Source organism: Pelodiscus sinensis, chromosome 19 (genome assembly GCF_052426305.1).
Source record: "Pelodiscus sinensis isolate ZL-2025 chromosome 19, ASM5242630v1, whole genome shotgun sequence".
Classification (NCBI taxonomy): Eukaryota; Metazoa; Chordata; order Testudines; family Trionychidae; genus Pelodiscus; species Pelodiscus sinensis.
Window position 1 is genome coordinate 30658575 of NC_143070.1, and position 22914 is coordinate 30681488.

The window sequence follows — 22914 nt, forward strand, 5'->3', positions numbered from 1 at the left end:
CAGAAGATGGAAATTGCAGTTGGTTCTCTCTTTGGTTCTACTAAAGCTGGACCCCAGGACTAGACTTTTTCTTTCTAAAACCCTGGTGAAAACTGAGAGCCAATTGCTCACAGGCTGAGAATGTGACTTAAGGAAGGGCACCGCCCAGCATGGGGCTTGAACCCATGACCCTGAAATTAAGAGTCTCATGCTCTACCAACTGAGCTAGCCAGGCTGCCTGCAAAAAAGTTCCTAATATCCCATCTCAGTGTAACAGGAGCCAAGTGTTCTCCACTGCCTGACTCAAGGCTCTTTCTTGCCCCTAATGTGGGGTTCTGGTCTGTGGAGAGGTTTGAACTCGAACCCCACTCCCAACACACCCACTTCTTTCCCCACAAGGAATGGCCCCATTTCCATCTCTCCAGGGACTGGTCCGTTCTCTGCAAAATGCTCAACCTGTTTCATTTTCTGCAGGAACGAGTGGGATCCATGCGCCCTGTTCCCCAGAGGTATGTGTCCTCTTCCCCCCTTTCCACAGACACAGCAGGCCAGGGGGCTATGAGCCTCCAGAGGCCCCTTCCTACTTGGCCTCCCACAAAGCTGGGGTGAAAAGCTGCTAGACCCAGCCCTCCTGGGCCAAGCCATGGCAGAGGTAGCAGGATTCACTCCCATCTTCTCCTGCCTGTGCCCTGGTATCCCCCAGGTGTCCATGTTGTTCACTTACCTCTGGGCTTTGGGCACCTGCCCCCATCAAACCTAGTTTAAAGCCTCCTCACTAGGTTAGCCAGTTTGCACCCAAATACTCTTCCCTTCCTCAACAGGTGAACCCCAGCGCTGCTGAGCAGCCCTTCCTGCAACAGCATCCCATGGGCAAGGAAGCCAAAGCCCCCTGCCCAGTGAGCTGTAGCTTTCTGTGCCCAGGGGGCCAGACACCACCTGGGCTCGATGGCTGGAGGGAAGTGGGGAATGGCTGCACTTTGGGAGTCAAAAGTGTTGTCTGGAAACATAAAGAGCCATTTTAAAGACACTTCAGAGGCGGGCACCATGGCTTAGCTGGCTAAAGCACTTGCCGCCTAAACAGGAGATCCTGGGTTCAACTCCCCGTGGTGCCTTGTTGTGACCTTTGCTCACATTTACTTATCCCCTTCTGGGACACAGAAGAGACCTCCCCTGGCCACCCATGGAACTGCTGGTTCAGGAAAAGGCTGATTGGGGAGGGGTATTGGGAAGAAGGAAACCACAAGCCTGGAGCCCCTGCAGAAGCTGCTGTGATTGGCACTGGCAAGGCAGGGCTCTGACTGCAATTGCTGGGACAAGAGAGCCAGCACCACACACCCTTGTGATTCCCTCTGGGGGTCAGGTCAGGGCCTAGAGAGACTGAGGGAGCAACCACTGCAGCTCCTGCAGCCATAGAGAGTCAGGGTCTGTGGGCATCAGGTGCTTCTCACTTGTTGTTTCCTTCTTCCAAACACCCCTCCCCAATCAGCCTTTTCCTGAACCAGCAGTTCCATGGGTGGCCAGGGGAGGTCTCTTCTGTGTCCCAGAAGGGCATCAGTAAAAGTGATCAAAGGATACAACAACACACCACTGGGACTTGAACCCAAGATCCACTGTTTATAAGACAGGTGCTTCAGCCAGCTAAGCCATGGTGCCCGCCTCTGAAGTGTCTTTAAAATGGCTCTTTATGTTTCCAGACAACACTTTTGACTCCCAAAGTGCAGCCATTCCCCACTTCCCTCCAGCTCTTGCCATGACTCAAGGCCTGCGCAGCCCAAGACATTAGATACAAAATAGAACTGGATAATTTAATGCAGGGAAGGTCAATCAATGGCATTTAACCAGAATGGACAGGGCAGGTGTCCCTAGCTGGTGTATTCTAGAAGCTAGGAATGGGTGACAGGAGGGGTCACTTAACAATTGTCTGTCCTGAGCATTCCCACTGGGCAATGAAATTGGCTGCTGTTGTGAGACAGGATCCTGGGCTAGTTGGGCAACTGGCATGGCCCAGTCTGGCTGTTCTGATGTTCTGTTTGGTTTCTGTTCTTGTCCCCTCTGGCCAATGAAAAATGGACCCGTGTCCTGAAGGGGACAGAAAGTGGCCTGTGAAAGGCAAGGGGAGTTAAGGAGAGACCTATGTTTATGTGTCCCTGATGGTCTAGTGGTTAGGATTCAGCACTTTCACTGCTGAGGCCTGGGTTCAATTCCCAGTCAGGGAAACCAGCCTTGTCTGTATTAATGAAACCTGCCAAGTCTTTGCCCTTTTCCATCACAGGGAGGGCCAGTGGGCTGAGGGAAGGGAGGGGCTGGGGTGCCAGAGGCAGGCTCTGACTGGGAGACACTCCCAGCAGCCAAGCACATTTCTCAGGCAGCCCCTTCCCTGCGCAGGGGGCACAGGTCACACGCCTGGGTGAATAAGAGCTTGTGGGGACTGGCCAGGGCTTCAAGCAGGCAGCTCCCATTGGCCACAAACAAGCTGGGAGCAGGGACCAGGCCTGAAGCCTTTTCCTCTACAGCTGAGACACAAAGGGCCCAGCAGCCCCTTCTCTCAGCTGTGCGTGGGGGCAGGGCGAGCAGGGAATCTGCCTGAGGCTTCTTGCTGCCATGTTGGGTGGCTTCATGGGCTGGATCCAGCCCGCTGGCCTGTATTGCCCAGGCCTGGCTTAGAGGGAACCTTGGCTCTGGGCTGTGGGGGAGGGGCGCTGTGGAAAGGCCAGTCTCGCCTTCCTGGGCAGGGCATGACGACATGCGGCAAAACATCCTGGACAGAGAATTACAGGCCACGCAGGCCTCTTATCACAGCCAAAGTAGCTCAGTGGGGAGAGTGTTAGACTGAAGATCTAAAGGTCCCTGGTTCAATCCCAGGCTTTAGCATGCTCCAATAGGGGCTAATTACTTCAAGTTGATGGGTTTGCTTTGAGTTGTTATCACAACCTGCACTGCAGGAGAAAAGGGGAGATGAGCTGCATCCTGGGGCTCTTCCTGCTTTCTCTTGGCCCTGGGTCTCTATCCTGCCACAGGGCAGGTACAAAGGCTAAATTTGGGGCAAATCAGGTGACACCACAAAAAACACTCCCTGTTGGCAGTGCTGGAACATGGCACCACATGAGCATGTTGCTAACACCTATGTCTCCCCCCCTCAGGGCCACTAGAGATGTCCTTGCACCCTGGGGCTGTCTGTCTGGGCCATGCACTCACACACACTGGCCCCTTCCTATCTAGGACATGGCTCCTGTTCTTCCTTCCTTTACTCAGCCTGGGAGTTGGGCTTATCCCCAAGCAGCAGGGGCTGTGTTTACCTGGGGAGCCACAAATAGGAGCAGAACCCCCTGTTCCCACTTTCTGCTTGGCTTTGAACCAGGAGCCTTTTGCACATTAAGTAAACACGATAACCACCACCCCACAGAAACATGCTTGTCAGTTTTTTTCTGTACATAAACTTGGACAAATATTCTGTTACTAATTCTTTGCCCAAGGCAGAGCAAGAGCAGGGAACAAGACCCCCCCCCCCAATACTTCTCTAGACCCTTTGCTTCCAACACGGGGGGGGGGGGTTGTGTGCCTCGGGAGGAGTGACCCACATCATATCCCCAACATTTCTGCCCTTCATGGATGGACCTTTGGGGGCAGGCCCAGACGCTCCATCCTCTCACTCAACTCCTATCACACACTGGAGCAGGGCAGCCCCCAGGGGTAGGGCTGAGCCATGGGGTGCTGGGCAAGGGGCAGAGGCTGCAGGAGCTGAGCGTTTCCCTAGAGTCCAGGGACCCATAAGGAGGCACCATGCTCTGTGTCTCTCGGAAGGTGCAGAAAGGGATTGACTGGGGACAGGGAGAGTGGCCCAGGGGTTGTGCAGTTTGTTGCCCTGGTTAGGGCGTGGCCAAAACACAGGCCTCGCTGTGAGCAGGATTTGAACCTGTGCAGGGAAACCCTATTGGATTTCTAGTCCAACGCCTTAACCACTCGGCCATCACAGCTGTGAAGTCAGCAGTGCTCCAGGATCAGGGACAATGGTAAATAATCCCAGTGCCCAGACCTGACCTCACCCGCCCCACAGAATTCACACAGCAAAAATGGCTCCAGAACAGGGCAAGCTTGGGGGCTCATTGCTGGGCCCTGGGTTGAAGCATTAAACTAGCCCCCTCCTGCGGGGCCTGTGAGTGTTGCTGTCCCTGCTGTACAGACAGGGCCATGGAGACAAGGAGAGATTCACTGAATGGGCCAAGGTCACCCAGCGAGTTAGAGCCCAGCTCTGCCCCCAGCGTCCTGCCCCACCCACCAACGTGCTGACTCCCTGGCTGCCAGGGGCTGTTTGCATTGGCCTCTTTTGTTTTCTTTTCTGCTGGGAGACATTGGGACAGTTGGCCAGGGCGTCCCGCAGTTGCCATCTCTCTCTGTGCAGGTGCTGTCCAGAGCCCCGACTAGCAAACGCTGACACTGCTGTTAGATCCAGACCAGAGGGGAGTGTTTAAGGGTTATTTCGGAAGAAGGGTTTTCTCCCCAAATAACTGCATCTAAATGGTGTTTTTTATTTCATAATAAAGTATTTTGAAACAGCACCCGGACACGATTATGCAAATAGAGCGCGGGATATTTAAATCCCGGTTTCATTTACAATTTTGAATGTCTCCATTTGCATCCCTCTCCTGAAGGAGACTGCAAGTGTCGACATGTCCTGGGTGTTGCAACCTCCCAGCACTCACCTGATGTTCCCTCCCCGCTGCCTGAAGACGTTTGGGAGTCCTCCTGCATCCCCTGGAGCTGCAGGTCATCAGCGTTGTCATCCTGAAGCTGCCGCCGCTGCTTCCCAGGTGTCTCCATCCCAGACTCCACAACTATCCCTGGAGACAGGGGCTCCCCACACCCCGGGATTCGGTCCAGTTCCTCACAGTATGCACAGTGCTGCGGTGCTTCCCCAGAGCGGGACCTGCCCTCACGGGCCCTCACATACCCCTCCCGCAATTCGTTGACCTTGGGTCTGACTTGGTCTAGGATTTAGGAGGGGGGAGGTGGCCTTTCTCTGCAAGGCCATCAGCCATTGGGCCATATGTTAGATAATTTCATGGAGGTTAGGTCCATAAAAGGCTATTAGCCAGGGGGTAGGAATGGTGTCCCAGGCCTCTGTTTGTCAGAGGCTGCAGACGGATGGCAGGAGACAAATTGCTTGATCGTTGTCTTCGGTCCACCCCCTCCGGGGCACCTGGCACTGGCCACTGTCGGCAGACAGGACACTGGGCTGGATGGACCTTTGGTCTCACCCAGTACGGCCGTTCTGATGTTTTTGTGTTTATAAATGTCACATTCCTCCTCCTGGACTGCCGGGCCTGCAGAGACTCCCCCTCGGATCACAGCTCCAAGAGGGTCTTTATCTCTGGCCCAGACACTGACAGTGCCCAGTGTTTCTGTCCCTTTCTTGGTCCTGTGACCAGGGCCAGATTAAGGCCTGGGCTAGCCGGGCAGCTGCCCTTTATAGCTGCCATCAGGCGCCGCATGCCCGGCTCTTGGATTGCGGGCTGCAGTAGCTCCCAGCAGCCACCCTGCGGCAGCTGCCCGGGCGGGGGCCACATGAACCCCTGCAGCGCTGGCCAGCAGCGCCCTCCCCCCAATGGCTGCGGGACCCTGCATGGCCAAGCTCAGCCTGCTTCAGGTGCCCTAAGGCTGCCCACCAGCAGCAGTAGCCGGGCTGGGCCAGGCACGTGCATCCTGCCACCACCAGCTACATGCATGCGCCCTCCTCCAACCCGGGGCGCAATTGAACTGTCAGCCCGGGGCACCGGAATGGCTCAGTCTGGCCCTGCCTGTGATGTGTCCCTGAAGGAGTCTCTGGGGGCTTGTGCCTGTGACATGGCTCTCCGGAAGGCAGAAGTGCTCCATCTTAGGCAAATGACCCAGAAACAACACTTTACAGCAACAAACACGAGAACAGCTCTTGGTACGCATCCCTGGGACACACAGAGTCTCCAAAAGTCACTTCCCCACCTCTCCCTTGGCTGCTCTAGAGCTTAGCCCAAAGTCCGATAAACTCTACTCTCCCACCCAACAACCACTGAGACCCAGGGCAAAGAGGCAGCTGGAATCTCTTGCTGCCAGCACCTTGCCTCCCAGCTTCTTCCCTGTCAGCAGCAGCCGCAGCCCCTTTCGGTCACTGGGTCAGCCAAGGAAGAGAGGCAGGAATGGGGCCAAGTAGGGAGTCAGGCTGAGGGGGGCAGGCAAAACTCATCTTGCCTTGCAGGGCCAGTGACAACAGCTTCTCTCTTGTGCGCTGCTGAGGAGAAAAACGCTCTGAGCAGGACCATAAAGACCAATTTAAAAGAGAATTTAGAGGGGGGCACCAAGGGGACAAGAGTCAGAGCCTGGCAGCTTCTGGGACACAGAAGAGGCCTCCCCTGGCCACCCATGGAACTGCTGGTTCAGGAAAAGGCTGATTGGGGAGGAGCATTGGGAAGAAGGAAACCACAAGCCTGGAGCAGGTGCAGAGGCTGCTGTGACTGGCACTGGCAAGGCAGGGCTCTGACTGCAATTGCTGGGACAGGAGAGCCAGCACCACACGCCCTTGTGATTCCCTGGGGGTGTCCGTGCTCAGAGAGCCTGAGGGTGCAACCTCTGCAGCTCCTGCAGCCTTGGAGAGTGAGAGTCTGTGGGCATCAGGTGCTTCTCGCTTGTGGTTTCCTTCTTCCCAACACTCCTCCCCAATCAGCCTTTTCCTGAACCAGCAGTTCCATGGGTGGCCAGAGGAGGCCTCTTCTGTGCCCCAGAAGGACATAGGAAAATGCAAGCACAGGCTGCAATAAGGCACCACCAGGCATAAAACCCAGGATCTTTTGTTTACAAAACAAGCACTTTGGCCAGTTGAGCCATGGTGGCCTTCTCAGGCTCCTGTGTGAAACTGCTTTATGGTCCCAGACAACACCTTTGACTCCCAAAGTGCAGCAATTTCCTTCCAGCCCTGGCTGTGTCTGCGGCTGAGATGCACAAAAGAAGATACAAGATCCCTGGGGGGGTCTTTGCCGGATGAACGTGCCTGAGGAAAGACGCTGGAAGCGCAACAGACGCACAAAAGGGGACGAGGGACAGTTTAAGTCACACACACGGCAGGTGGCGCAGCTCAGCCAGGGACCTTATCCACTCACAGAGCTTCACAGCTTCTCCACCCCCCAAACCCCACCAGGCAAACTGCCCCATGGGCCTCGCCTGCACCATGCTTAGGGCCTGGGGATTGTCTGTCAGACAAAATAACTAGCTCCCCCGACCCTGGAGTCCATTAGGCCCATGCAGCACACAAAAAAAGATACCAGGGAAAGAAATTCACCCTTCTAAATGTCCCTTCTTCAACTTTTAGCTCCTGATTAAGCCCCTTGAAGAAGCCAGATACACAGGAAGGGCTGATCACACCCCTCTGAAAATCAGCTTTCCATGGGTATCTGTAGCTGGCTCCGAGTCATGGGCCTTGACGTCTCGTCTCCCTCCCAAAACCAGGGAAGTGTCTCCCACGGCTACAGCCTCCTGAGGCTCTATGGCCCTGTCTGTACAGCAGGACAGCAACACTCACAGGCCCCAATATGTCCCCCTGAGCAGCCTCTGATGTTCCCTGCTTGAACCCCAGAACCAGCCCTGAGTGACAGGGGCAGGGGGAGCAGCTCACACACGCCAAGGGGCTGGCCAGGGGCAGGACATGAGCCCTGGGAGGCAGCAGTGACATCACAAGGGCCTTGTGCAGCACCTCAGCTCATTGGCCGGGAGGCAGTGACTTCACAGAGCAACCTTGGCAACAGCCAGGTGGGACAGGCTGCAGGGCTGGGGCATCTCAGAGACCCCCATGGCCTGGCTGCCTGGAATCTCCTTTGTGAGGTTTCCCCTGAGCCTCAGTCCTGGCTGAAGCCTGGCTACAAAGAGAAGAGGCCAATGCAAACAGCCCCATTGCAAAGCGGAGTCAGTACGTGGGTGGGTGAAGCAGCGAGCTGGGGACAGAGTTCAGCTTTAACTCACTAGGTGTGCGACCCATAGTTCAAAATAATCAATGTGCCTATTTTGAAATAGCTTATTTTGTAATTTGGGGCTGGCTACACAGCACTTACTTCGAAATAAATCACAAGTGGCCCTTTCCGAAAGAAGCCTTGGGCATCTGCAGGAACCTTGTGGGCTCTGGGACAATGTGCGTGGGGCAGGAGAGCTTCCTTTTCATCCTAGCAGGGGAATTAGCTCAAGTGGTAGAGCGCTTGCTTAGCATGCGAGAGGCAGTGGGATCAATGCCCACATTCTCCAAATGCAGCTCAGTTCTTATCCCTTACTTTAATGGTCAGGGGCTCAGTGGCCCCCTCCCTCTTCCTGCCTGCTCTCCCAAAAGAGGCAGACCTGGCTCCCCTTTCTTTCCCTCCAACAATTGCCATGCTGCAAAGCAGAGAGTGGAGATTTCAGACCCAGGTAACAGGCTCTGTGGTGCAATAGAAAGCATGTTGGACTTCTAAGCTGTGGTGGTTAACCTGAGCCCAGCAAGACATTCAAAGGTTGTGGGTTCAAGTCCCACCAGAGTCAGTTTAGTTGCTTTCTCATTTCCAGGGCACCTTTTACAGACCAGGCAGACCCCAGTTCCCAGCAGACTCCAGTGAGGGTGGAGGGAAGGGCTGGTTCTTGGGGCTGGGCTGAGGGTGGTTCTGAAAGGCTGCAGGTGCCGTTAGACCATTTTGTCCCTCCCTGTCTCCTACCAGTGCTGAGCAACACTCAGGTTCTGTCTACACTGCATGGCTCTTCTGGAAAAAGCTACGCAAATTTCAAAACCCAATTTGTGCAGCTTTTTCTTCTGCTTTTTTTGGAAGAAGCTTTTCTGACATTTGGCCTGTGGACACTGGGCAAATCACACAAGGGAGGCAGCAGGCAGAACCTGCCCAATACACCAGCCTCCCAGGGCAGGGGAGGCCAAGCCACAAGCCTCCAGCAGCTGCCTGGCCTGATTCATCTCCCTTCCCCAGGCTGGCAGCAAGGGGCATTCTCAGCTGATGTCACTCCCCTGTCACGTGGGTGTTGGGCTCATGAACAGGCTGGTCAGCAGCAGCTGCACTTACCTGGGCACCCAGGGGAGCAGCAATAAGAGCAGAGCCTGTCTTTCAACCAGGGACCTTTTGCATGTTAGGCAACAGCAAAAATCACTACACCACAGAAACACACTTTGGCTTTGGTGGAACTTGTCTGACTGTTCTGTTACTCAGTCCTTCTAAAACCCTGCTCTGCGGGGGAGGGGAATGCACCTTGTGAACACTCCACCTCTTGTTCGCAGGGAAGCCACTCACCCGAGCTGCCAGCTCCTCATTTCCTCACCAGCCCCTTGAGATTTGTAGCTCAAAGCTGGAGCTGCTGTGGAAGGAGGTGAAGCTACAGAAGCTAACAGGGGAAAATCAGCGGGCGGGGGATTATTTTTTCTCCTCCCTGGGCTGATGTGGAGAAGAAAATCCTCTTCCCTTCTCCTCAAAAAATGGAACTTGCAGCTTGTTTTTTCTCTGCTTCTACTAAAGCTGGACCCCAGGACTAGACTTTTTCTTTCTAAAACCCTGGTGGAAGCTGAGAGGGAATTGCTTGTAGGCTGAGAATGTGAGTTAAAGAAGGGCATTGCCCAGCATAGGGATTGAACCCATAACCCTGAAATTAAGAGTCTCACGCGCTACCAATTGAGCTAGCCAGACTGTGTGCAGCAGCTTTCCTAATATACCATCATAGGGTAACAGGAACCGAGAGTTCTCAAGTGCCTGACTCAAGGCTCTTTCTTGCCCCTAATGGAGGGTTCTGGTCTGTGGGGAGGTTTGAGCACAAATCCCCCTCCTGACACACCCACTTCTTTCCCCACAAGGAATGGCTCCATTTCCATCTCTCCAGCGACAGGAGAAGGGGACGGTTTCAGGATTTCTTTTACCGCTGAGCATGGGGAGATGGAGGGAATTCAAACTCCTTTGCAAGCTTTGTTCTTCTGGCACCAAGTGTGACAGGAGGGTGACATGCCATGCTGACCGCCAGCAACCCTGACCAAACCTCTGAGAAGGAAAATGTATTTTGTTAAAAGGAACAATGTGAAGTGTGTATGCAACTGACTGAATGTGACCTTGCGTTGTGTGTGAGGGTGTGTCTAGACTACTGAGTGTTGTTGACAAAAGTGGACTTTTGTCGACAAAACTATACCAACATCTACACTACCGCTGAGTTCTGTCGACATAACGTCGACAGAACTCAGCAGTTTTGTCGACGCTGGTATACCTCATTTTACGAGGCATAACACCTTCTGTCGACAGAGTTCTGTCAACAGAAGGTGTTATTGCCTGTAGGGTTGCGTCTAGACTACAGGGTTCTGTCAACAAAGCAGCTTGCTTTGTCGACAGAACTCAACGTGTCTGGACGCTCTTTGTCGACAGAAGTTTTGTCGACAGATACTGTCGACAAAACTTCTGTCGACAAAACCAGGTAGTCTAGACGTACCCTGAGAGATAGTGAACCTACTAAAATCAGCCTGATCTAGCTTTTCTGCTGCAAGGATGAGACTAACACCCATGTAACTAAGTTTATCTCTGCATATTGACATAAAAGTAGCTTTAAGCATTAAGCCAATAGTAACGCTGTCACTAGCTTATGTGATGTCTATTCTATTTTGTGTGCAACCATGAATGTATATAAGGTTACCATGGACATTTGATTTTGGAAGTCTTTCTTTTGAAACTTCCCACAGCTCTTAATAAAAGTGTTTCTCTCCTTCCAACCCTGAGTCTGGATTTCCGTGACACCTCAAACCAACTGGACTAGCCAGCCCACATCACAGTGAGTCACTAGTGGCGCTGTCAGAGAAGAGCCATTGGCAGCTCCAGTCATCCCGGCAACTGCTGGAGGTGCCTTTCAGAAAGGGCCATTTGTGAGCTTAGCTTTGGCAGGCCAGCTAGCTCAGTTGGTTAGAGCGTGGTGCTAATAACGCCAAGGTCATGGGTTCAAGCCCCATGCTGGCCACTGAGATGTTTGCTGTGGTGATTGTCCTCACCCACCCTTTAGCTGCCTGCTATGGACAGGGAAGCAGAGACACACAAGAGGCTGAGACCTTTGCAGGAAGCAGAGCAGAGAGCTCATAGGAGGAGGCTCCAGCCTGCCCAGCCCCAGTGGCTAAAAGGGCCTTGGCCAGGCCTGCTTTCCCTAATGGCAGGGAAAACCCTTCTCTTCCCTCCATTGTCCCCAGTGGGGTGACGTGATTCCCAAATTCCTGCTGCTTCAGTGGCTGGCCCAAGGCTCCCTGCAGGGGGCGGTTTCCTCCAGCCCAAGCCACAGAGGGAGGCTCCATATGTCCAGGAGGCCTGGGGCATGTGCCCAGCCCACAACACTGCTGCCAACCACCTGGTCACCTGCGTCAGCAGCCCTGTGTGGCTGGTTCTTGTGCAAGAAGCCACCAGTGCAGACAGAGCCTTCGTGTGCAGAGCCGTTCCGCTGCTTATTGTCACGGGGGTTCCTTGTGCATGAAGGAGCAGTGTGATAGTCCACGCTTAGCCTCATTGGCATATTGCTTGCTCAAGAACCCGTCAGTGTAAACATGGCCCCTGTGCTTTCTGTCTAAGCTTAAAAAATTTTGTGCAAATCAGGAAGATTCTAGAGCCTTCCTTGGCAAGTGAGTCTGAATCCTGCACCACGACCTCAGTGGGACCCGCTGGCGAAATACTGGTTTGCTGCAAATCCTTGGTAACGCCAGTGTTTGGCTTCCTTGGCTGTGTCTGCACCGCAAATTGTTGTGCAATAAGATACGCAAATGAGGTGTGGGGATGAATATTGCCACACCTCATTTGCATACCAAATGAGCCATCATTTTTGCAGCAGAGACTTTTGTGCAAGAAGAAGCTGTCTACACTGCTCCTTCTTGCACAAAAAAACCCTCTTGTGCAGAGCTGTTCCGCCGCTTATTGTCAGGAATCCTTCTGCCAGTTGGCAGAAAAATCCAGTTCTGACCAGTCTCTGAGTGGCCGGTGCCTGAGGGGATACAACATGGATCCCTAGGTTACAGGTCACAAGCACCATTTAGTGGCCCCAGTTACTGACCTAAACACCATCATAACACGACGGCTACGTCTACACTGCAGCCTTCTTGTGTAAGAACTGTTTTGCGTAAGCGTTCTTGTGAAAAGGTCTTCCACAAGAACACGTCCACACTGCCAAGTGCTTTGCACAAGAGATGTGCTTTTGTGCAAGAGCGTCCATGGCAGTGTGGTTGCTCTCTTGTGCAAGAAAACTCTGATGGGCATTTTAGCCATACGGGTTTATTGCACAAGAAATTCATGTTGCCTGTCTACACTGCCCTCTTGTGGAAGAGCTCTTGTGCAAGAGGGCTTATTCCTCATGGGGAGACGAATAACTCTTCTGGAAGAAGCGCTGTTTTCCAACGCTGTAGTGCAAATTTACTTATGCAAGAACACTCGTGCTGTGCTCTGCACGTTTTTGTGCAAGAACATTGAGCAAAAACCCTGCCATGTAGATGTAGCCTACAGGTTTGTATTCATTCAAAGAGTTCACATACAAAGGAAATGTCTCTATTAAATAGACACTCTTGCAGGGGGCACTTGGATTTGAACCAAGGACCATGTGATCTGCAGTCAAACACTGCCACTGAGCTACACCACCATATGAAGAAAAGTGTCTGCAGCCAGTATTGAGAAGTGGGTGGGGAACAGGAGGCTTTTGTAGAACACACATCTCAGGGGGGACGGACCCTCACTGACCCCAGATTGTGACTGGTCCTAACATGGAGTTTGTCCAGAAAGCATCAGAACTGGGGCAGGACAGAGGTTCTGTCCACACAGAAAAGTTCTTTTGAAACAATGGCCGTTATTCCAAAATAACAAGGCAAGCGTCTAGACAGCAATTCCGTTATTTTGAAGTAACTCTGAAATAACGGACGGCTAATTCCAACTTCTGTAGACCTCACTGTACGCAGAAAAATGCCTATTGTGAAAAAGCTATTTCAAAATGAGGCCTGTGTACATGCTCTACTTCTGCTATTTCAAAATATCCCCTTCCCAGGGCCATTCTAAGTTATTCCTCCTGGGGCTCTAAATCAAGGTAGCACGTCTACATTAGGGAAGCCTCCTCAGACTCATTTTGAGGTTTCCCTGCAGTGTAGACGTGCTATTTTGAAATAACTGTTCCAGAAGAGCTTATTCCAAAATAAACATGCCTTGTAGACGTAGCCAGACAGTCCTGAGAGATGAAGCAGCTGGAGGGAAGCCAGGAGAGCAGAGGCCAGACTGAGAACTGGGTGTCCCAGGTGTCTACCCCAGCCCTTCTGTCTAGGTCCCAGGTGTAAGGGGCAGCACTAATGACTCTGAATCCTCCAATCTGAGTTTAAATCTCAGTGGGACGGGCTGGGGCAGTTGCTGGGAGGTCCTTGTGCTCCAGGCTTTTTGGCTTCCTGGTCCTGAGGTTCACTAAGGTGGTTTTGCTTGTCTGAGGCCCATTAGAGCTTCGTGAGCAGACTTGTGGTCAGGTGCCTGATGCCATCACAGCTGTAGGGCAGGTCGCCCATCTGACCCCTGAGCTCAGCCCATGCTGGAGGCAGCCAGAGAGTGTGAGCAGAACGGGGGCGGGGGAGTTGTATACTTTGGGAAGGGTCCTGGCTCCCAGCCACATGCCTTGCAACAAAGACCAACTGTCCCTGCCTTGCAACAAAGACCAACTGTCCCTGCACAAAGTGCATTGTGGGAATGAGAGTTGGGGCAGCAGGAAAGGGGCCGGCCCCTCAGCACCAGCAAGCAGGTGGGAGAAGATGGGAGTGAATCCTGCTACCTCTCACGTGCAAAGGGAGCACTGACCCACGTGCAACTCATCTCTCGTGCTCTGGCCTCCAGCAGCTTTGTGCCCCACTAGGGTGGGTTATTTCAGAGACCAGGGAGGAAGAGGGAGGGGTCTCTGGATGTGCAGAGCCCCCCGGCTCTGCCTGTGAAAAGAACAAGGGCTCAGCAGAAACTTCAATTCCACTTTGTGCGTCTTGACTTTTTCAATCTAAGGACTTTGAAGAAGTACTGCAAATATCTGCTCCAGTGGCGCAATGGGTCAGCGCGCAGTACTTATAAGGCAGTACTACTTGTAGGAGACATGCTGAGGTTGTGAGCACTCACTTTTAGTCCCTGCTGGGTTGTCCCCTTGCAGTGGTTCCCAAACTTTTCGGCATCACTCCCCGCCCCCGCTTTTTGATTTGTGAAAACCCTCATATTCCCCCTCCCCCGGAATTTCTTCACACCCTCTCTCCTCCCTGCCCCCCCCCCCCCAGGCTGTCCCCAGAGCCCAGTGCCCAGGAGTCTGGTCAGCAAGTGAGACTCTCCTGTCAGTCCAAGCTGCTCTGTCCCTTGCCAGCGCCACACGCAGGCCAGTGGGCAGGACAGGGGGTGTGGGGGTGTCAGTGGGGCCCTGCTCTCAGTCCGTCCCTCACAGGCCCTGTGGGCTGCTCTGCTCAAGGGCTGAGCCCGTCGCAGGGATGAAACATGGGGGGGCACGTTTCCCCCTGTGAGCATGTGCAGGGGCAGGAGGGAGCCACACAGGCCCAGCTGAAGGTTTTGCTCTGGGGCCTGAGCTGTCCACCTCAGCAGGACTTCCTCCTCCCCCGCAGGACACCTCAGCAGGACTTCCTCCTCCCCCGCCTTGCTGCCTCCTTTGGCCAGCAGCGCTCAGCAGGCAGCCAGGACCAAGGCACAAGCTCCTCAGAGGGGCCAGAGGCCTCTGCCAAGGGGCTTTCTGTGGTGCAGGTGCAGAGCAGGGGAGGGAGGTCAGGCCCAGGACAACACTGTGTGTTTCTGCCTGGTTTCACTCAAGGGTCCTTCTGCAGGTGAAGCACCCATTAGAGCCCCCTGTGTTGCTGGGTTCTCCTGCCCCAACACTCACCCAAGGGCCACCTGGGCAAAGCATCCTGCCCCAGGCACCCCTTCCAAAGCTCAGCTGGGGATCAGCAAAGGCCCTTAGGTTGCTTTTTTTCTGCCTATCTCCTAGAACTGGAAGGGACCTTGAAAGGTCACCAAGTACCATCCCTGATGAATTTCTTGCCCCAAATGGTCTCTGCAAGGATTGAACTTACAACCCTGGGTTTAGCAGGCCAATGCTCAAACCACTGAGCTATCCCTCCCCAAACATCTCTGTAGTCAGCATAGGACTTGAACCCATGACCTTGGTATTATTAGCACCAGGCTCTAACCAACTGAGCTAGCTGGGCTGCTGATTTGACTCCAGCTGAAAGGAGAGTTTCTTCTCCCTCCCCCTGGCTGCAGGCATGGCCTTAGGACCAGGCGGCTGCCTTGGGTCTGTCCCTTTGGGGCCTGGGGCTACAATTGCCAAAAAGGTTTTGGGTTCCAGCTGCCAATCTAACGTCTTAGGCTGCGCAGACCTCAAGACACGGCAGGAGCTAGAGGGGAACCGTGAACGGCTGCACTTTGGAATGGGAACATGTTCTCTGGAACCATAAAGTAGAACAGTTTGAGGGCTGCTTTGAAGGAGGGCACCATGGCTTAGTTGGCTAAAGCAGCTGCTTTGTAAGCAGAAGATCCTGGGTTCATCTCCCAGTGGTGCCTTGTGATGAGGCCAATGTGTCTCTTCTTTCCACCATATCCCAACACATATCTGGAGTTGGTTTTACTGTTTGCTGGTGTCCAAACAGTGGAAGTAGGATGGCAGCAAAGAGCTGGTGCAGGTGCCCTCTGGGTTTGATTTAGAGAGTCTTATCTAGACTTGCTAAATCAAACTCTGGGAGATGGATTGCAGCAGACATCTCCACCTGAGTGGAGACATGGCCTAATGGTGCAATTAGTTAGATGCTGACCACGGCCGCCCTGAGCCATTCTAGTGCCCCAGGCATGTGGCACTGCCCCCAGGCTCACGGTGCATGTGCGGCTCCACCCTGGGTGCACAGTGCATATACAGCCCCTCCCCCTCCATGCGTGGAGCTTGTGGTAGCAGGATGCTCTTGTGCTGCCCAGCCTGGCCCTGCCACCACCACTGGCGTGCAACCCAGGGTCCCCTGGGACAGGCCATGCAGAGCCCCACAGCTGCATTGGAAAGGGCACTGCTGACAGGTGCTGTGGAGGTTAATGCAGCCCCAGTCCCAGGGCAGCTGCTGTAGTCTGCCAGGAGCAAGGCACACAGTGCCTGCTGGCAGCTGCCCCACTAGCTCACCAGCTCACCCCTTAATCCAGTCCTGATGACAACAGTAACAGCCCCACTGCTGGTAACTCACAGAGGCCCTTGCTGCCTGAGGAAGACGTGTGGGCAAAACACAAACCTCACTGCGAGCAGGATTTGAACCTGCACAGGGAAAAATATTGGATTTCAAGTACAACACCTTAACCACTCAGCCATCACAGCTCTGGACATAATAAAGCCAGGGAAACTGGTAAATAATCCCAGTGCACAGCCCTAATGTCACCTGCCACAGAGTTCACACAGCAAACCATTGCAACAGCTGTGCGGAGGAGTCCTGGCAGTTCTGGTCTTAGGCTGCCTTTGAGGTGAGTTCTGCTTCAAGGTCTTCCCGCCTCCTTCTTGGACTTCCTTTGCCTCTTCTCTTCTCTTCTCTTCTCTTCTCTTCTCTTCTCTTCTCTTCTCTTCTCTTCTCTTCCTTCTTCTTGCTGGTCTCCGTCTTGGACCCCAGTTTATAAAGAGAAATTCAAGTACTGCTTAGTTCTACCGTAACTAATTATTTTAGTATAATTTCACTATCCAGTCGGCTAAGATGGAGCACTTCCAGCCTCTTGGAGAGCCATGTCACAGGCACAAGCCCCCGGAGACCCCTCTGACCCTTTCATAGACACATCACAGGACCAAGCAAGTGGCAGCAAGTGCCGGGCACTGTCATGGTCTGGGCCAGAGATAAAGCTGTGGTTCAAGGAGGAGTCTCTGCAGGCCCTGCAGTCCAGTCGGAGGAATGCAGATAGTTATGGCCAAAGAAAGGCCACGTCCACCCACCCCAGACCAAGTCAGAGCCAAGGTCAAGGAATTGTGGCAGGGGTATGTGAGGACCCGTGAGCGCAGCTCCTGCACTGGGGAAGCACCACAGCACTGTGCATACTGTGAGGAACTGGACCAAGTCCTGGGGATTGGGGAACCCCTGTCTCCAGGGACAGTTGTGGAGTCTGGGATGGAGACACCTGGGCAGCAGCAGCCGCAGCTTCAGGACAACAAACCTGATGACCAGCAGCTCCACGATAAGGAGAAGGAGGATTCCAGGAACGCTGTAACCCTCACGCTGGAACCGGTCCCCCAGATAAAGGAGGCTTCCCAAATGTCTTCAGGACTCTGAGAGGGAACATCAGGTGAGTGCTGTGAGATTGCAACACACACAGGGCAGGCAGGAGCACAGGGGATGATGTGCTATCGTGACACATCATGCTGATCGTAGGTTGGGGGACACCACACATGTCTGACCTCATAGAGGGCCGTGCTCCAGCCACCATGTGTGCAAGGCACCACCTGCTCCTGCAGACAGTGCTGCCAGCGGCTAATTTCCTAACATTGGATGCAAGCAAACAAGTGTAATGGGGGTGTAGCTCAGTGGTAGAGTGTTTGACTACAGGCAAAGTGGTTCTTGGTGCAACTCCAAATGTCCCCTGAAAGGTTGATCAACTTCATTGAAACCTTTGCATCTCCAGTTGTATCACACTCTGGATTTCTGCTGTGCAGAGATTCCTAAAATTACTACAAACCCCTAATATGTTCCTGTGTCAATGCACATAAACCAGGCAAACCCATCTCAACTGAAACAAGTTCAAATCTCCTGTGTGTCTGGTTTCCATTCCCATCAATTCAGCAAGGGTGTGATCTGAAGGTCCTTGGTCTACCTGGGCTGTGCTGTGCAGAAGAACAAGAATCACGCCCAGTGGGGGAGGAATGGCCACAATCAATCTTCTAGAGTTTGATTTAGCAATTCCAACTAAGACTCACTAAATCAAATTCAGAGTGTATCCCAGCAGTTTCCAGTACTTCTGCTCTTTGCTCCCTTTGGGTTCCTGAAGTAGGGACATAGCCAGGCTCAACTGAAGGAAACCAACTCTAACTACGTAGGCTATGTTTACACTTGCACCCTCTTTCCAAAAAGGGATGCAAATGTAAAGAGTGAAAACTGTAAATGAAGCCACCAGGGACACATACAATGGGCCTGCAGAAAAATGAAACAGCTGAGCACTTTGCAGAGAACAGGCCAGAGCCCTGCTGGGAGAGGCTCCATCATGCACAGACTCTGTGCAGGGCCAGACTGCTGGGAGGAGGCTCTGGCCATGGACTTTCCTCCCCTCTCTGTTACCTCCTGCACCTGGGGCTGAAAGGGACGTGGGCTGCAGACTGGTCCTGCCCAGCTGCCTTTCCCAGTGGGAGCAGAAAATGCTCATGGAAGGGCACTCGCCTGAGGGCCTGAATTCTTGCTGCCCCTGGGTGCACCCAAATGCCCTTCTGGGGGGACAGGTTCCCCAGCTCACACCCCTCCTGTCACACAAAGCTTGCAAATGGGGTTGATTTTCCTGCATCTCCTCTTGCTTGCAGCTGCGCTAAAAGAAATCTTGAAACCAGCCCTGTCTCCTGTCACTGGAGAGATGGCCCTGTGCTGGCATATGAGAGAGTATCCCAGTGATGCTCCTCGCAGCCCAGGAGAAGAAGGGGGCTCTGGGTGGAAGGAACCCAAGTAAAACAGGTCCCAGTGGGCATGAACTGGGCACCAGCTTGGCCCAGTTGAGTGAGGGGAGGTTGGTCCCATGGTGTCAAGGGCAGTGCTCAGGACTCTGCTGCTGCTGGCAGGGAAGAAGCTGGGAGGCAAGGTGCTGGCAGCAAGAGATTCCGGCTGCCTCTTTGCCCTGGGTCTGCCGGCCACCAGCCACCTTGACCAACCCTCAAACCAGCTGGACTAGCCAGCCCACGTCACAGTGAGTCGCTAGTGACCCTGTCAGAGAAGAGCCATTGGCAGCTGAAGAGACGTCCCTGCAGCTGCCTGAGGCGCCTCTCTTGAAAGGGCCGCTGGTGAGTTGTACTTTTGTAGGCCGGCTAGCTCAGCTGGTTAGAGTGTGGTGCTAATAACGCCAAGGTCATGGGTTCAAGTCCTATGCTGGCCACAGGGGTGTTTGGTTTGGTGACTTCCCTTCCTTTAGCTGCCTGCTATGGACAGGGAAGCAGAAACAAGCAAAAGTCTGAGAGCTTTGCAGGAAGCAGGGCAGAGAACTGGTAGGGGGAGGCTCCAGCCTGTACAGCTCCAGTGGCTAAAAGAGCCTGGGCCTGGCTTCCTGTCCCCAAAAGCAGGGGACCTGATGCCCAAATTCTTGCTGCTGCAGTGGCTACCTCAAGGCACCAGCTGGGGGGCAGGCTCTGGAGCCCAAGCCACACGGGGAGACTCAATATGACCGGGAGGCCTGGAGCATGTGTGCCCTGCACAGAGGCTGCTGCTGGGGGCCTTCTTCAGTGGCCCAGCAGCTCAAGTTCCTCTGAACCAGCTTCTCCCCCTGGAGCCACCCCCCAGCGCTGCTGAGGCCCCTGACATGAGGCAGTGGGATCATCAGAGGAAGGTGCCAGCCTTAGCCCTTCCTCCCAGCCTTCTCCCCCTCCCAGGGTCTTTCCCCAGCCCCTCCCCAGTTCTACATTCCCCACATAAAAACCAGAGAGTTTGTTCTTTCAACAGGGAAAAGTCCTGTTTGTGTTACCAGCAGGGGGAGGGGGAGAGGGAGAGGGAAGGGGATGTGTTGGGGTATGTTGAGGTTGGGAGGGAGGCACAGATGGCAAACAATGAGGAGTAATATTACTTAGTTGGAACCAAGGGGCTGGGTTTGAACTACTGCAGAAAAAAGGACTCTGCCCCTGGAGCCGCCCTGTCCTCTCCAGAGCCCTTAGGCTGCCACTGGCACGGCCTGAGTCCAGGCAGTGCCCAGCCAAGGGGGAGGGGTTAGGATTAGCCCCATGCTAGGTCTCAGCTGCTGTAACATGGGGGAAGAAGATTGACTAGGGACATGTTTTGGGAAAGTTGTAGCTGGTTTCCCTGACTGGGAATTGAACCAAGGACACAGCAGTAAGAGTGCTGGATCCTAACCACTAGACCATCATGGACACATAAAACAAGCCTCTTTGCTCACCTACACTAGCCTTTCGCAGGCCATTTTCTGTCCACTTCACGATGGGGGGGGGTCCATTCTCCCTTGCCCAGAGGGGACAAGAACAGCCAAATAGAACATCAAAGCAGCCAGACTGGGCCATGCCAGTTGTCCAGCTAGCCCAGGATCCTGTCTCACAACAGCAGCCAATTTCATTGTCCGGAGGGAATCCTCAGGACAGACAGTTATTAAGTGATCCCTCCATTCCCAGCTTCAGGTATACACCAGCTAGGGACACTTGCCCTGTCCATGCTGGTGAAATGCCATTGATTGACCTTTCCTGCATTAAATTATCCAGTTCTTTTTTGGACCTTCTTGTAGATTTCACCTTCACAACATCCTCTGGCAAGGAGTTCCACTGGGTGCAAAAATGCTTCTTTTTTAACTTGGTTACTTACCAGTTTCATTCTGTCACCCTGGTTCTTAAGTAGGCAAAAAAATAATTTCTTATTTGCTTTCTTCACCCCTGTCATCATTACATAAACCCCTGTCCCGTTGCCCCTTGCTTGTCCTTGTCCCAAGCTGAGAAGAAGAAGTTCCGTGAGCTCCTGGGAGCTGCTTTCCAAAGAAGAGGCATTTCCAGCAGAGAAGATGGCCAAGCCCAATCCCCCTACACAAAGCCCCAGGAAATACCAGTGGAGATTGGGAAAGCTCCCTCTCGGGCAGCGCTACGGAATGGATCCGGCTGGCCCTCGGGCTGACTAACGCCATCAACAGACGAGTCTCCATGAGACTTCTCAGCCCAAGTGCAGAGACTGTGGAGTCTCCCACTCCCAGCCCAGTGGCAGAGGGGCAGCGCCCTGAGGAGGCAGGTCCTGAGGCGGAGGAGACCTTTGAAGGGAACAGAGACAAGGGAGACGTGAGGTGAGAAGAAGGGGAACAAGTCACCTCTCCTCAAGCGAGACATGGTGGGAAACTGCCGGTTCCGGTGCAAGCTGAGATCCAAGGGCTGGTTCCTGCCCCGGTGGCTCCTTGCAGGGCCTGGCTTGAGAAGCACCAAAAAGTGCCATGTGTGGCCAGGAGAGAGGGTGGGGAGAACAGAAGGTGTTGGAGCAAGCTGGGGCTGCCGGGTCTTGGGGGATCTGGGCATCAGGGGGGAACCTTACCTGGTTTTGTGTCCCCTTGCAGCAAAGGCTACAGACGTCCCAGAGGCTGGAGGTGCTGCCATTGGCCTTGGCTTATGTGGCTGCAATGCCCTGGTCCCTGCCAAGGCACCACTGAGGAGCCTCAACCCCAGCGCTGCCTCCTCACATCTCACCCTAACCTGCCTAGATCTATGTCTACTCTCGCGGCTTTTTGCGCAAGAACATCTTGCGCAAGGGTTCTTGTGCAACAAGTCGTGCGCAAGAAAACGTCCACACTTCCACGTGCACGCTGTGCTTTTGCGCAAGAGCTCTCATGGCAGTGTGGACGCTCTCTTGTGCAAGACAGGGGTGAGGATGTGGAAGGTAGAGAAGTCAGGGCACAGGATTCGGGATAGGGGGAGTCCTGGGGCTGGGACTGTGTTTGTGTGTCGAGGGGATCCCTCTGCTCTGGGCTCCCCGACGTCCTTTAACACTCAAGGGCTTTCTCTGCAGCGCACTTGGTGCCGTGAGAACAAAGCTTGGAAAGGGGGTTGATTTTCCTCCATCTCCCCTTGCTGCTGCGCTAAAAGAAATCCTGAAACAGGCCTCTTTACCTGTCACTGGAGAGATGGTCCTGTGATGGGGGACTATTGCAGCATAGAGCCTGGCTAGCTCAGTTGGCAGAGCATGAGACTTTTACTCTGAGGGTCATGGGTTCAAGCCCCATGCTAGGTGATGCCCTTCTTTAACTCACATTCTAAGTCTACAAGCAATTCACTTTCAGCTGTCACCAGGGTTTTAGAAAGAAACAGTCTAGTCCTGGGGTCCAGCTTTAGTAGAACCAGAGAGAGGGGAACAAGCTGCATTTTCTATCTTCTGAGGAGAAGGGAAGAGGATTTTCTTCTCTTCAGTTCTCGCCACATCAGCCCAGGGAGGAGAAAAAATAACCCTCCGCCCGCTGATTGTCCCCCGTCAGCTTCTGTAGCTTCACCTCCTGCCACAGCAACTCCAGCTTTGAGCTACAAATCTCTGTGTGTAGCCATATGGAATACTGAGTTTTCAGGCTGGCCTCGGCACTTCTGGCTTCCCTCCTTCTGCTTCATCCTTCTGGCTATGACTACACGGCACATTTATTTTGGAATAAGCTGGTTATTACAAAATATCTTATTTCGAACTAGCACGTCTACACTGCAGGGAAACCTCAGAATTGTCCGAGGCAGGCTCCCCGGGTGTAGATGAGCTACCTCGATTTAGAGCCCCTGGAAGAATAACTTAAAATGGCCCCGGGGAGGGGCTAGTTCAAACTAGCAGCAGTGGCGCAGCTACACAGCTAATTGGAACAAGCGTTATTCTTTGTAGAATGAGGTTTGCAGAAGTCGAAATAAGCCGTCTGTTACTTCAGAATTATTTCAAAATAATGGAATTGCTGTGTAGACTCTTGCAGTGTTATTGTGGAATAACAGCCCAGGAGCAAAGGGCAGGCAGCATCCCCCATGATGCAGAGGGGCAGGTCCACATCTCCAGCCCTGAGGGTGCAGCCAGGGGAGAAGTGCTGGGGAGCATCTATGCCAGCATCACACGCCTTCTCCGAGAACGGACCCACGTCCTGAAAGGGAGAGAAAGTGACCTGGGATGACTAGTGTAGCTGAGCCAACACTAAAAGTTTGTGTCTGTTGAGTGGCTAGGATTGAGCACTTCCACTGCTGCGGCCGAGGTTGGGCTCCCAGTCAGAGGAAATAACCTCCTCTATATTCATGAATTCTGCC

The 22914-nt window shown here is 53.6% G+C and overlaps 1 protein-coding gene and 8 non-coding genes across 10 annotated transcripts in view; 6 read left to right on the forward strand and 3 right to left on the reverse strand.

Annotated features, from left to right (window-relative positions):
- The window catches only part of LOC142821597 (uncharacterized), a 95229-nt gene that overhangs the window by 51468 nt on the left and 20847 nt on the right, over window positions 1-22914 (reverse strand). The window lies entirely within an intron of this gene.
- On the reverse strand, window positions 142-214 carry TRNAK-CUU (transfer RNA lysine (anticodon CUU)). Its single transcript has one exon. It is a non-coding gene; the product is annotated as a tRNA-Lys (tRNA).
- Window positions 2124-2195, forward strand: TRNAE-UUC (transfer RNA glutamic acid (anticodon UUC)). Its single transcript has one exon. It is a non-coding gene; the product is annotated as a tRNA-Glu (tRNA).
- On the forward strand, window positions 2778-2850 carry TRNAF-GAA (transfer RNA phenylalanine (anticodon GAA)). Its single transcript has one exon. It is a non-coding gene; the product is annotated as a tRNA-Phe (tRNA).
- Window positions 3872-3953, reverse strand: TRNAS-AGA (transfer RNA serine (anticodon AGA)). Its single transcript has one exon. It is a non-coding gene; the product is annotated as a tRNA-Ser (tRNA).
- TRNAR-UCU (transfer RNA arginine (anticodon UCU)) lies at window positions 8404-8508 on the forward strand. Its single transcript has 2 exons — window positions 8404-8440; window positions 8473-8508. It is a non-coding gene; the product is annotated as a tRNA-Arg (tRNA).
- On the forward strand, window positions 10880-10953 carry TRNAI-AAU (transfer RNA isoleucine (anticodon AAU)). Its single transcript has one exon. It is a non-coding gene; the product is annotated as a tRNA-Ile (tRNA).
- On the forward strand, window positions 15463-15536 carry TRNAT-UGU (transfer RNA threonine (anticodon UGU)). The gene has a single exon. It is a non-coding gene; the product is annotated as a tRNA-Thr (tRNA).
- Window positions 18985-19058, forward strand: TRNAI-AAU (transfer RNA isoleucine (anticodon AAU)). The gene has a single exon. It is a non-coding gene; the product is annotated as a tRNA-Ile (tRNA).